Below are 13,143 nucleotides of genomic sequence, written 5' to 3' on the forward strand. Positions count from 1 at the left end.
GGGGAAATGAACCCCCTCATCCTCCTGAAATAAGCAAACTGAATGCCAATACCTAAAAATTCAAGATGGTTATCGTCATTATCTTATGTACAGGCAGTGCCTCTTATTCGTTATCTATTGACATTATTTTGCTATGAGTACATTTAATGAAAAAGAGTCTAGTGTTATTTTAGATTTTTACTTCATTTTTCCAAATCAACTACTCATATCTTTCTCTAGCACAGGAACAAAGTTACGCCAAAATTAACTTCACTAATGTATTTTACGGACAATTCTATCCCAGACTGATGTGTCGTATATCTCCCTTTCTATTCACAAATATTGTAAAATTACCTAGTTAGGAAGAAGGTAGAGCAATTCACACACGGGGCTCGAATTTCTTCCACAACTATTTATTATAAAAGCTTCTGTTATAAGACAAAATAACACAAGTTCAATAAGATCGATACAAATCCACTAAGTAATTAGGTAAATAGGTGACCCAAGGACCAGGCAGCCAAGAGAAGGATCCCCACAAAGCTCCAGGCAAGCTAAGTGGAAGTGGGCAAAGAAAGATTTTCAGTGCTTCACGAAGCAAAGAGAGGTTGGAGTCCGGCAAAGCTCTAGGCAAGTCGAGCGGAGAGGAAACCCACGAAGCTTCACGCAAGCTGGGTGGTTGCTATTAGGAATCTCTCAGAGTTCTACACAAACTGAGAGAGCGGTTAGGTTCCTACAATGCTCTATACAAGCAGATTGGGCAGGAGGCCTCGGAGCTGGATGACTTGGGTGAGGTTAGGATCTCTGAAAGCTCCAGGCAAACTCAGAGAGAGGAGTTGACCAGTCTAAACTGATCTCGTTTGATTAGGATTTTAGGATTTAGGATTTAGATTTGTGGGCTCTAGGCATCTAAGGTCATTTAGCCCGTCATGTTTGGAGAAAGGATTGGGGAAGGAAGGAAGCGGCCTGGGGCCTGTAAGTTAGGTACCACCCCGGCATTTGCCCGGTGTGAATGAGGAAAATCCAGGAAAATCTCATTCAAGGTGGCTGACTTGAAAAAGCGTTTTACACTTTTCCGCCCGAGTGCCCCCACCGGGAATCGAACCTGGGACTACGCTACGCGGGAAAACTTGATATCGTTTGAGGTAATGCATGGAATCTTATCTCCTCAGTAGCGTTGGCGCTAGTGTTCCTGTTCCATCACATAACGAAGTGGTGACGGTGATTCCTGTTGTTTGCTTCATGTGGTAGCTTCCAGTGGAATACCACGTGATCTTGTTTATAAATAAAAGCACATGTTGATGTTTATAAATAACCACGTATAGGATGCTACAATATCTAACACGATTTAAGTGGCGGTTTTCAAGATGACGGACAAAATTAGCATACTATTTGAAAAAATGGCGCCACCTCTCAAATAATGTTTACATACATTTGGAATTAATTAGTACAACCGTATGCACAATAGTGAGAATCGTGCAGACGAGACAGTTCTCAAAGTTTAACTTTAGAAGACTATGGTTGGCTAAATCAATATTTTACAAAAAAAAAAAAAAAAAAAAAAAAAAAAAAAACGCTGTTCATCATGGCACTCATCACCTTCGAATTAGCTAAATGTAAAAGTTTGAGTATCAGTCCCCTTGACAATACACAGAGGTGGTTCGTGGGGTGAAATTGTGTGGAAAATATTACTTTTAAGAAGTCAATTACTTCCTTACCTAGACATAGAAGATAAACAATTCTCAAAAGGAAACGTTGTAAAGGAAATGAAGAAATGTTTGCCAAATTAAGTATATGTCAAACATATTTACTTTTTTTTTTTTTTTTTTTTTTACAGTCATTTCAGTGTTCTTAGAAAACGTCTCGCCCCTTGGTTTGGACTGATGAAACCACTCCTTAATTGAAGGTTTAAATTATTTTCTGTTCATGGATAAAGGACTACTTGCAGAAATACCTGAAATTTAAAGAAAATATATATGAGTAATGTTACTTCAAATTTCATGTACAAATGGTACATTCATATCAGAAAACATTATACATAGGATGGAAGTTCTGAAACTAAGAGGAAAGAAATAACTTGTAACATATCATTGATATAAATCACATTTTGTCTAAATAAGAACATAATTAAGCAATCTTCCTCATAATTTATCTTCATCATATCATAAATAAATCGGAAGTAAGTTACCCATTACTCTCTGTAATTCTATAATCATACTTTGTAATTTAAATGCATAGATAAGTTGTTCATATACGGCAAGGCATGTTGTTCAATTATGTTACTTATCCACGTTGTCTTGTCTAGAACAGCTTACATCGCTTATTATTATAAAATCATTTATACGAGGGCGATTTGAAAATTTGTATAAACGCAGATAGACTGCATCACTAGTAGACAATGAGGTTATTGTCAGTTCGGAGCATCGTTTTCAAGAACACAGTGCAAGTTACAACCAAATTGGGCTAGATCTCTGTGCTTGGACACCTTTAAAGCGAATAAAGTGTGTAATTATCAAGACGATGAATGAAAGATAATTTCCTCTTCCTTCTGCATTGTTACCACAAAATTGGTCGAGTTACAATTCTAATTTCTTCAGTATCACTTTATTCCCGAGATTGTGTCTCCCTCTAACTACTGCTTGTTTTCAATCTCAAGAAAAGCTTATGGAAAGGCGACTTGAGTCAAATGAAGAGGTTATTGCAGAAATCAATAGCTATCTTGTGGGTTAAACAAAATATCCTATTATTTCGAAGGGATCGCCAAGTTGGACCATCGGTGGAGAAAGCATATTAAATGTAACAGGTTACGTTGAGAGATATAACAGGTTTGTCCCATAACTGTAGTTTCCATATTTTCAAGGAACTCAAGCGATCCTCGTATAATAAGAACAAGCATTGTGTTTTTGACTATTTACTTGTTGGCTAATAGTTGCATATCTATGGATACTTGTAACATTGTTTTATTTTGTCAATAAGGCGCATCTCGATCAACGATAGTTATACTACATTATATTTGATTGCGATGCATATTTAGTTGTATTGCTTCCCTACTTAACCAAAAACTATAGTGCTCGTCCTTAGATGCTTGTAAACTTGGTTAGGACAAACATAACATTTCAATCCATTAATGAGTAATTTCACTAACATATATTTGTGTGTAAGAACACCCAATCAATATACCGGTATGACATGAGCGCCTGCCCCATGTGAAACTTTTTCAATATTCACAAGATTGAGGCTACAATCAGATAAAATTTGGAAGATTTTTTTCGAGATTTACCCTAATCCTAATCAGGGAGGGGGATTGTTGGGAGTCGTCCCTGCCCTGTGATGCAGTATCATATCTGTCATGAGGTGTAATAATTTGTGAGTCTACGGAAGGAAGAAAAAAACCAGTACTAGAAACTATAAGAAAAAAACAGTTGAGAATGTTCCAAGAGCATTGCCAGAACGACTTTACAAAGAATGAAGAGATGGAGCGGGAAGGATAACTGTGATTGTTCCTACATGTAAAAGTAAATCGTTTTATCTGCACCTTCTTTTTTTTATCGCAAAAATTTGCAAAATATCATCTCTCCAAGACTCACGGTTCCTTAAATCTCCCGAAATTCGAACTTCTTTTGTCAATATCTGGGGAACGGTGGCAAATTGACCAGTGGCCACCAGTTACTATTGGTACCAAAATATTTACCATCCTCTTAGGTACTGATCAACACCAATCTCTTTATAACTTGTGGTTCCCGAGATATGGCTCCTTAAATCTTTAGAAATCGGCCAATTTTTGGCCAATATCTCGGGAATGGTAAGAGTGACGCGAAAAATTCCATCACTTTCTCAGATAGTTTCTGATGCTCTATGGAGGACTCAAAATTGAAACAATCGCAAATAACAGACAGACGGACATACAGACAGACACACAGAGAATTCAGTAACGAATTGTTAAGTTAGTTGAATATTTCCACTCATCATGTCTGTTGCTGTTCATTGTCTATCTCAGAATCCAGTTGTTTGAAAATTTCTACTGATTTTGCTAGCAATCGTCCTTCTAGGTCATAAAGTAACTCTAGGTATTGGGTTTCCCATGGTGAGTTTTCGAACTAAAAGGTCCAGGAATTCTCGTGCCTGTTTAATATCTTATTGTAATTCCTTGACACTTCTTTTAAGATCTATCATTGATGAAAGACCAGTAAATGAAACCTTAACTTTTATTTACTTTATTTGTATTATATATTCGTGTATAAACATAGACATATAATAAACAAGCAAATAGAAGCTAATAGGGCAATATTAAAAACACACAAACTCAGCAAAATAATTTGTGATTTCATACATTATTCGTTTCACTTTGAACTTCAAGGCCTCTGAATGATTTACAAGACAGATTTACGAAAAAAAGACACTACTTTCCAAAACAATAAATGACTTACAGGGAACGAAAATATGTCAAAAAGAATCATAATAGTTTTTAGTTACTTCATCACTTAAATGTTGCAAACACAGAAATGATTGTGTTTCTGTAAAATACAGAAAAGAGAAAGCTGGTTAAGTAACTTTTTCTACGTTCAACAGGTTACGTAACTTTTGCCTCTGTTTCTAATTTGACATGATACATTTCCCGAGATTTTTTTTTCATTCTGAGCTTTCAAAATTTAAGAAACAAGTAAATAATATTTGATAAAATCGCAAATAACATCTTAGTTTAAGGGGTTTACAGAAGGTAGACAAAAGAGAACCTAACCTAAATAAATAGTACTGTTAGGATCTACACCTACTTCTTTCGAAGTAATAAAGCTTTTTACTCACCTGACGACTATCGACAGTAGTTTTCATATCAGAGCTTCTTCTTATTTTCGATCCTTTCCTAACTTGAAACTAATCCATTATGATATTAATGAGCCCCACTACAGTTACGTTCATATTTAATATCCTCTCCCTATGTTCAGCTCCCTCGTGACTAAGTGGTTAGTGTACGCTTCAATCTCTGCTGGAGCTTATTTTGTTCAGATTCTACATTAAGCTGTAGGTCCACATCTCGTATAGCCTCGCTGCTGAACGGGACGATAAACACAAAATCAAATAAAATCTGTCACTATCTTATGATGAAGATCCAAATATGTTTCCAAAATAGTTACTACTTTAGTCCGGATTGAGCAAATAAGTTTCATCAAAATGAGCTATTTGTGTTTATTAGTAATAGTTATTATTATTATTATTATTATTATTATTATTATTATTATTATTATTATTATTATTATTATTATTATTATTAAATAAAAATACAATCCAATGTAGTTAATTTCAACAAATTCACACACATTTACTTGGTTCCATGCTCTTTTAGCTGCTCTGGGTGCTAAGTCGTAAAACGCTTATCTCTGATGTGTAGGGCCTCTCGTTCGGTCCCCGATCAAGTATGTTTATGATGAACAACATTGTGTCTGTGGGTTTTTAAGGATACTCCCGTTTCCTCCCAATTTCTTATTTCACCAATTGTTCCATTATCACTCACTCACCTTAATCATCGTCTCCCTTAGCCTAAAGGGATAATAGTCTGACGTTAAACTGAGAGATTTCATTTCATTGTTTTCAAGCTTGAAATGATAAGTTTTATGTAATCTTACATGACAGCCCTGTGACAAGCTTATCGGATGGTAACTAGATTTCTTGAGTCTTACCTTGATGTAAGATTATAGACTTGTCATAACAAACTTGATAGTAAGGTTATATTCTTGTCTTGACAACCTTATCCCAAAGTTCCTACAACATTTCTGCTATCTGGAAAGATTCTTCTACGAAGCGATCAGAAGCATTATCTCTGATGGGCAAGGTGCTTATGTAATAGAACTAAACGTGATGAAATTTAGGTCTCTCATCAGCAGCGATCTTTGATAACTATGACGTCATCGAAAGAATGGAAGGAAACAGTGACTTCTTCATCTCTCAAACACCACACATTTCCATTATTCTGTTTTGTTAGGAAGCAAGAGTTATAAAGTGCATTTTATGACTAGGATTTCCGATGCTACATAAAGAGACAGAAAGAGAGTAATTACCTAACCAGAACAGGAACTTAGTACGGAAACAAAAGCACATCTATTACTGGACAAAGAAACAGAAGAATATAAGCTTCGCAAGAAGCGATTAATCAACACTGAGTGACAGTGTATCAGCGTTGCCAGACTGACAGCTCAGAATTATTCCAAAACCTGATCGAAATTATGCTAGATTCGGTCAAATTATGCTAGATCCTCATAATTACTAATTCAGGAGTTTTAAAAGAAAAAAGAACGAAGTTGAGATACGATAACGTAACTTAAAATACACAGAGCGCATGAATGCGTGGATAGAACTCAATACTTCACGCGCCTAAGCTTTAACTCAACTAAACTAGTGCAGTCGTTGCCAGACTCAATGGCTTATATATCGTATAAATGAATGCAAAGTGTTTGTTTACATATTTTGAAAGAAAATTACCTAGCAGCATAAGCGGAGTTAGGAATTGTCTGCTGGGGGGGGGAGCAAATTTTTGGTCGGTCTCGGACCTTTAATTTCAGGAATAAAGATGGCCATGAAGTCAGAAATAAAGATGGTGAAATTGTCAAAAAGTTGGGGGGAGAATGGCCCCCATAGCTCCGACCATGCCTCGCAGTTAAAGGATTAGAAAACCCTGGGTGGAGCCAAAAAAAAAAAAAAAAAGCCCAAAGCCGTTTTTAACTTACTTCGGAAAATAAGACTGCCTGTATAGTTTACCGACTATATGAATCGATGGAAGAGGATACATTTCTGCCGTTCTTTTTCTTCCCACGACCATCTCATCTCTGTTTCTCATCTTCAGGTTTTACGGCTTTTTGATAAACTTGCTGAAATTATGCTAGATTTGGGTAGGATGCTAAAAGCAAGATGCTAGATCCTAAAGAAATGCAAATTATGCTAGATCTGGCAACGCTGCAGTGTATCTTTAGAAAAACGAAAACACAAAGGAAAATCTCGTCCCCAAAATATTAATCTATGAAAAGAGTCTGCTTTCAAGACTAATTAGAAGTTTCAAGACTCAGGAGGCTGCAAACTCGACTAGAAATGACGCATCGAGACAGTGTTTGGGTATTTGTTGCTGTCTCTTATTTTCTTCTTTCATTTTTTTTTTTAAATTCATAAAATAGAAAAGAGGCCCCCTATGAGACTGCTAGCGTAATAACAATATGAACATGAATAGTCAACAAGAGATAAGTGCTACGACGTTATTAATGCTAATGACAGAGGGAAAAGGGGGCTGCTTTCTAAGATGCGTTTTATTTCATCATTTCCCTTCATCGAGCTCCCGTCTCTCCAATAAAAGCTTCCCACTCAAGTCCTTGAGAGAACTCTTCAGGGAATTTTAAGGAAGAAACCACGAATTCAAAGGAAGACTCAAGAACAATAGCGCCTCTTTTAGGTTTGCAAATGCACTTACTCTGGTTGAGTTAATGCTTCACGCATTCTTGTCAGTTTTTGAAGAGAAAATTGGAGGGGAAATTTTTCAATTCTAGACACATTCAAGCTTTAAACCTTTAACACCCACGTTTTGAATGATTCCTTGGCAATAAACTTGTTGCATATAATGTGAAAATTGATATTTGTTTGCATCAAAAAAAAATTGATGGCTCAGTGGTCTCACCTTTGGTGCGAAGAATCCCTTTGTAGTCCTATCCGTTTGCTTTATTAGGATTCCTAATTATTTCTTCCCGAATTTTTCCTATCAATTCATCAATAATCACTCAATCATTAATCGATCCTTTCTTATACATAGTATAATTGAAAGAAGTAGATATTCTTATATCATTAATAGTAGTATTGTGAAATTTGTTGTAGATTTGTATAATATAGAGACGAGTATCCATTTGCAATATTACATCTAAAATCTACTAATTCACAAAGAGATTAGAGGCTGAAGAACGTATTTATGCAGGCGTCATATTCCTAAATAAAGAACAAGGTAACATCAAAATCAGTGTCAATCACGTTAGGTTCATCATAGTGATTGTGTGGGATATGATGGACACAGAGAAAGTGGAGAATTGACGGACAGATGGCGGCAGGGAAACGTCCAAATTTAAGTTTCAATTTGACATTTTGTACATTGTGACAAATCAAATTTCTTTACATAGTGTGCTCTGTCACATGGCTAGTTTCTAACTACCGAACTCTAATATTACCCTAGTGAGAAAAGTAAAAGTGAACATAAAGTTACAATATTACTCTAGTGCGAAAAAGTGAAATTGAACATAAAGTTCCAGTATTATCCTAGTAAGAAAAAGTAAAAGTAAATATAAAGTTCCAATATTTCCCTAGTGAGAAAACTAAAAGTGAACATAAAGTTCAAATGTTACTCTAGTGAGAAAAAGTAAAATTGAACATAAGTTCCAATATTACTTTAGTGAAGAAAAGTGAAAGTAAACAAAGATTCGATGAACATAATCAGTGGCGTATTTAGGGGGTGGCTTCCGGGCTCAAGCCCCCCCCCCCCCCCGAAATCTTACTTAGTATAGTAAAGTAAATGAAATATCTTGCAGAATTTTCACATTTCCAGGCAAAGCCTCCCCGAATGTTAGCAAAGTCCCTCCCGAAACAAAATCGTAAATACGCCACTGAACATAATGATGTGCGGTATCTAAATTCCGAGTAAACTGGAAGAAAAGTTGACCATTCCCATGCAATTCAATGCAATGTCACATATCAAACAAGCTTCCCCTGCGTTCTGCAGATACATTTCCGAAACAAAACTACCTACATACTATTCAGTAGTTCATGTGGTGGACAAACACCGTGTGCGTGGGTTTTGTCGGGGTTCTCCCGTTTCCTCCCACTTTCTTCATTCCACTATTTCATTCATTTCTCATAATCACCGTCTCCTTTAGCCTAACCGGCATAACCGTGGGACGTAAAACTCAAAGATTTCATTTCATTTCATATTAAGTAGTTCAATCACAGTCCATTCCAGCTAATAACCCAATTTCAGCGGAGTGCTTATTATGTTCGCCCGGGCCTCTCATATACGGATGATTTTTTTTTTTTTTTTTTTTTTTTTTTTTTTTTTTTTTTTTTTTTTGCATTTCACAGCTGAACACAGCTTAAACTCAATAAATTTAATTTTATTTAATCATATGCATAGAACAGGGAAATTTTCAAAACAATTTTTAATTTTATTTTGGGACCAAAGAAATGTAAACTGAAAATATTAAGAAACAGCTTTGTTGAATAGGTAGAGTAGCAAGACCTCTTACTGGGAAAATTTCTTGAACTTTCACAGATAAGCAAAATAGCAAAATATTCCTCGCAAGTGCTGATTGATAGGCAACTTAGAATACAGTAAGTAAATTTTGGTTGTCTACCTTACAGGCACCGAAGTTCATTGTTGACAGATGTTAGGTTGTAGTTGCATGTAATCTTATTACCATTCGCAATGTGTCGAGGCACCAATATTGACCTTTAGACACTCACACATACACAAATATATACATTTATATTTAACATAGAAGAGAAGAAAAAGAGTGGATTACAATTTTTGTTATTGTTTGTCCGTATCTCGAATTTTTTTTAGGGTAAGAGACATGAAATTTAGTATTTAAGCTTTTCATTTAAAATAAATAAAAACATGTTCCAGCGTCTTTTAAATTTTCTCCTAGAAGAGAAGAGTTGAGTTGAGTTGATCTTAGTTTAGCGTCCCTTACAGTAGCGAGGCTATATGAGACGTGGACCTACTGATTAACGTGGAATCCGAACCACATGAGCTACCGCCTGGAATCGAACCCGGGTCTCCGCGCCAAGGGGCACGTACGCTAACCACTTAGCCACGGAGGAGGTCTACTAGAAGGGAAGAAAAAAGAGGGAAACTAAAAGGAGTCGAGGTTGCAACTGTTAAAATGAGATGGTCATATCTGGAAATCCATTAAGAGGAGAGACATATTACGGGTATGAGAAGTGCGAGGCCGTAGCCCAAGCAAATTCTGGGATCTGGATGTGAAGTCCCCGGGTAGCTGTAGGCTAGATTAAAAAATGTAACTTCAGTTTTGCGAGGAACAGGACAACAATTAAAATCAACATTCCAGTATGAAAACTTAATTGTTTGCTGATCAGTGCACACCAGGGGCACCTCCAAAGATGTTCCGGTGCTCAAGCTCCAGTTCAGAATTTTTTTAAGGGTGCTCACCATCCGCACAGAAAAGAAAAGAAGAAATTTTTTTAAAATACCGAAAGAAAAAGAAGGAAAGAAAAAATCCTAATATTTTACCCCATTTCTTAAATGATAGTAGGGTGTGATATTTTTGTAAAGCAGGTAAAAGGAGGATATAAAATTTAGGCAAACTTTTCCTGGGGTGAAAGTACATAAAATTCCGCAATTCTGGCGTTGAACATTATTTAAGTGATAACTTGTACTCACATTTGTTATATCACGAATGGTTACCGTTTAGAATGCTATAACGAGAAATTAGATCAGTTATTAGAATCTTAGAATTTCTAAAAACCTATCTAGCCACGTTACCAAACCCTCATTTTCCACTGTAAAGAAAAGGAATAAAAAATGAATTTTCATTCAAAAATACCTAAAATGATAAGAGCCAATTTTTAAAATTTTCAGGGAAAAGTCCTCAAGCACCCGCTAAATCTAAGTAGAAAAAAATCAATTTTATAATATTGATAAAGAGCAATTTATTTTAGTACATTACTATGAAAAATCTCCAAAAATGAAATTTCAGTTTAACATCCCAAGATATGTCCTTTAGGCTAATGGACACAGATCAGTTGAGTTGTTGATTTCAACTTTAACGTCCCTTCAACAGCGAGGCTATATGAAACGGGAACCTAGTAGGAAACGTGAAATCCGAATCACACGAGCTTTGGCCGGGAATCGAACCGGGGTCTTACACGCCAAAGGCGCGTGCACAAAGAGACGGATTATTAAGGCAAGGGAATGACGGTGAAAGAATTTGTGGAATGAGAAAGTCGGAAGAAACGGAAGTACCTCGAGAAAACCCACGGACACCATGTTGTCCACCACAAACTTACTTGGTAGTAGATAGAACCAAGGTCTCTACGTAACAAGAGGTAACCGTTTAAGAGGTGGTTCGTAAAAGTCAAATTTCGTAATCTTCAAAATAATCCATACGTTTTATCACTTTCTTAGCTGATTTTTAATATTCAACCATGAGAAGCGTACATAATCAACTTTCTGCATATTTAACAAGATGTCTACATACATACACACTTATTTACTACGTTTCCATAGCAACCACACTTTTTTTTAGTTAACGATTACAAAAATAATATCTCGATATCTCTATGTCTTTCTTTTCTTTATATATAATACTGCTCAAATAATTCGCCTCTGATCCCTTTTTATAAGCTGGCACAGATTGCAAATACTATATACAACGTTATCGTTGTAGCTTATCGTTGTAGATGTCGTCCGGACGGGACTTCCGTAATAATTTTCCTATGAAGGAAAGAACCCTGGGTTGAAGATTATAAAGTACCTACCTTTTGAATAGCCCTCGTATATACTTAACATCACTTTTAATACAAATATTTTACTCTTCCATTTATATATACAACATATTATAACATTACACATTTTTATATTTATCAATATATATCAATACTAAGAACGTCGATTTACAGTTATCGTCGATGAGGCTGTTCAAAAATTAAACCTAACTGATAGTTTCCTTCATGTTCAAACAACATTAATTACAAATAAAGATCTTTATAGTATTAAATATTGATAGGATCAGGAGGTAACAAAATTAGAACATATAAACACATTGAGGATTATCATTTAATACATTAATAAACTTTGAAAAATTAAGAGATTCGATATTCATTGTTCTTATTCTTTCCATATAATAAATTGCATCTATTTTATATATCTGTCATTACCTTCATACGTTTACATTAAAATTATGATCTTTTATTTTTAAATATTTATAATATTCATATAAGTAATTATGAGAGAATTTTGCAAAAGACATGAAACACAAATTAACATTTCCTCATTTAATGCTATAAAAGAAAATTGCAACAAATCTATAAAGAACAAATTCAATAGTATATTCTGTAAAATTTCATACTTGCATATGTCTTTAACGTACATCTTAATAATAAATTGAATGAAGAACACATTAACCATAGACATAAGCAAAGATCAATCTAATACAAATCCGTCGGACGCCTTTTTAACAGTTCAAGTTATACGTTCAAAGGGCGCATTGAAGCAACATTGTATAACACAATCTATAGTACTTCTTTGTCTTTCACAGGATGTTACCATATTTTGATTCCTATTTACAAAATTCCTGCCATCTGCAAACCGATTTTGTGAAAATCGGCGATGATTATTGTTCTTACTGAAATTTCTGTTGCTGTTTCTAAAATTCCTAGTTCCGTTTCTGTGATTAGGTTGCGTTCAATTTCCGGTACCATTATAGCTATTCATTCTATTATTAAAACTATGGACATTAGAATTATTTTCAGGTTGTACATTTACATTACGGACAGAAGCATATTATGTCTGATTGCGTCCAAAATTACCCTGACCTCCATCCTGCATTTTATTATTATTCTGTATTGCCGACTGACTTTCATAATTCTGAATAAGCATAATTAGATGATTAAAGTTAATGCACTGCGCCGACATTAACAACTGTTGTAGTCGAAATGGCAATAAGATTCTAATGGAAGCTATAATTCGGGATTCCGGATGATTTGAATTTAGTGATCTTAACTCATTATATGTAGATACTACAAATTCTGTAATACTCCTGTGTAATTTTGGATTAAAATGTTTCGTTCGCAAGACGGCATCTCTATTCGCTATCATAAAATCATTTTCATAATTTGATAGGAGAGCATTTTTGAAATCTGAATATGTACGAAGACTGCCCCTGATAGCTTTGAACCATGTTAAACAGGATGGTAATAATATATGCGGCAATAATTTTAAAAACTGAGGCTTATCTACACCCATAAGTTCGCATTCATCCTGAAATTTTTCGAGAAATGCCCTAGCGGAGATATCTTCCGGCACACCACTAAATTTAGTAAGCGACTTAACTTCGCTGAATCGTAACGGTTTACCTGTATTTGTCTTCATACATCTGTTGGAGTTGTGTTTCCGCCGGGATGGGTAATAAT

The sequence above is a fragment of the Thermobia domestica genome, chromosome 15 (assembly GCF_964235325.1).
Source record: "Thermobia domestica chromosome 15, izTheDome1.hap1.1, whole genome shotgun sequence".
NCBI classification, from domain to species: Eukaryota; Metazoa; Arthropoda; class Insecta; order Zygentoma; family Lepismatidae; genus Thermobia; species Thermobia domestica.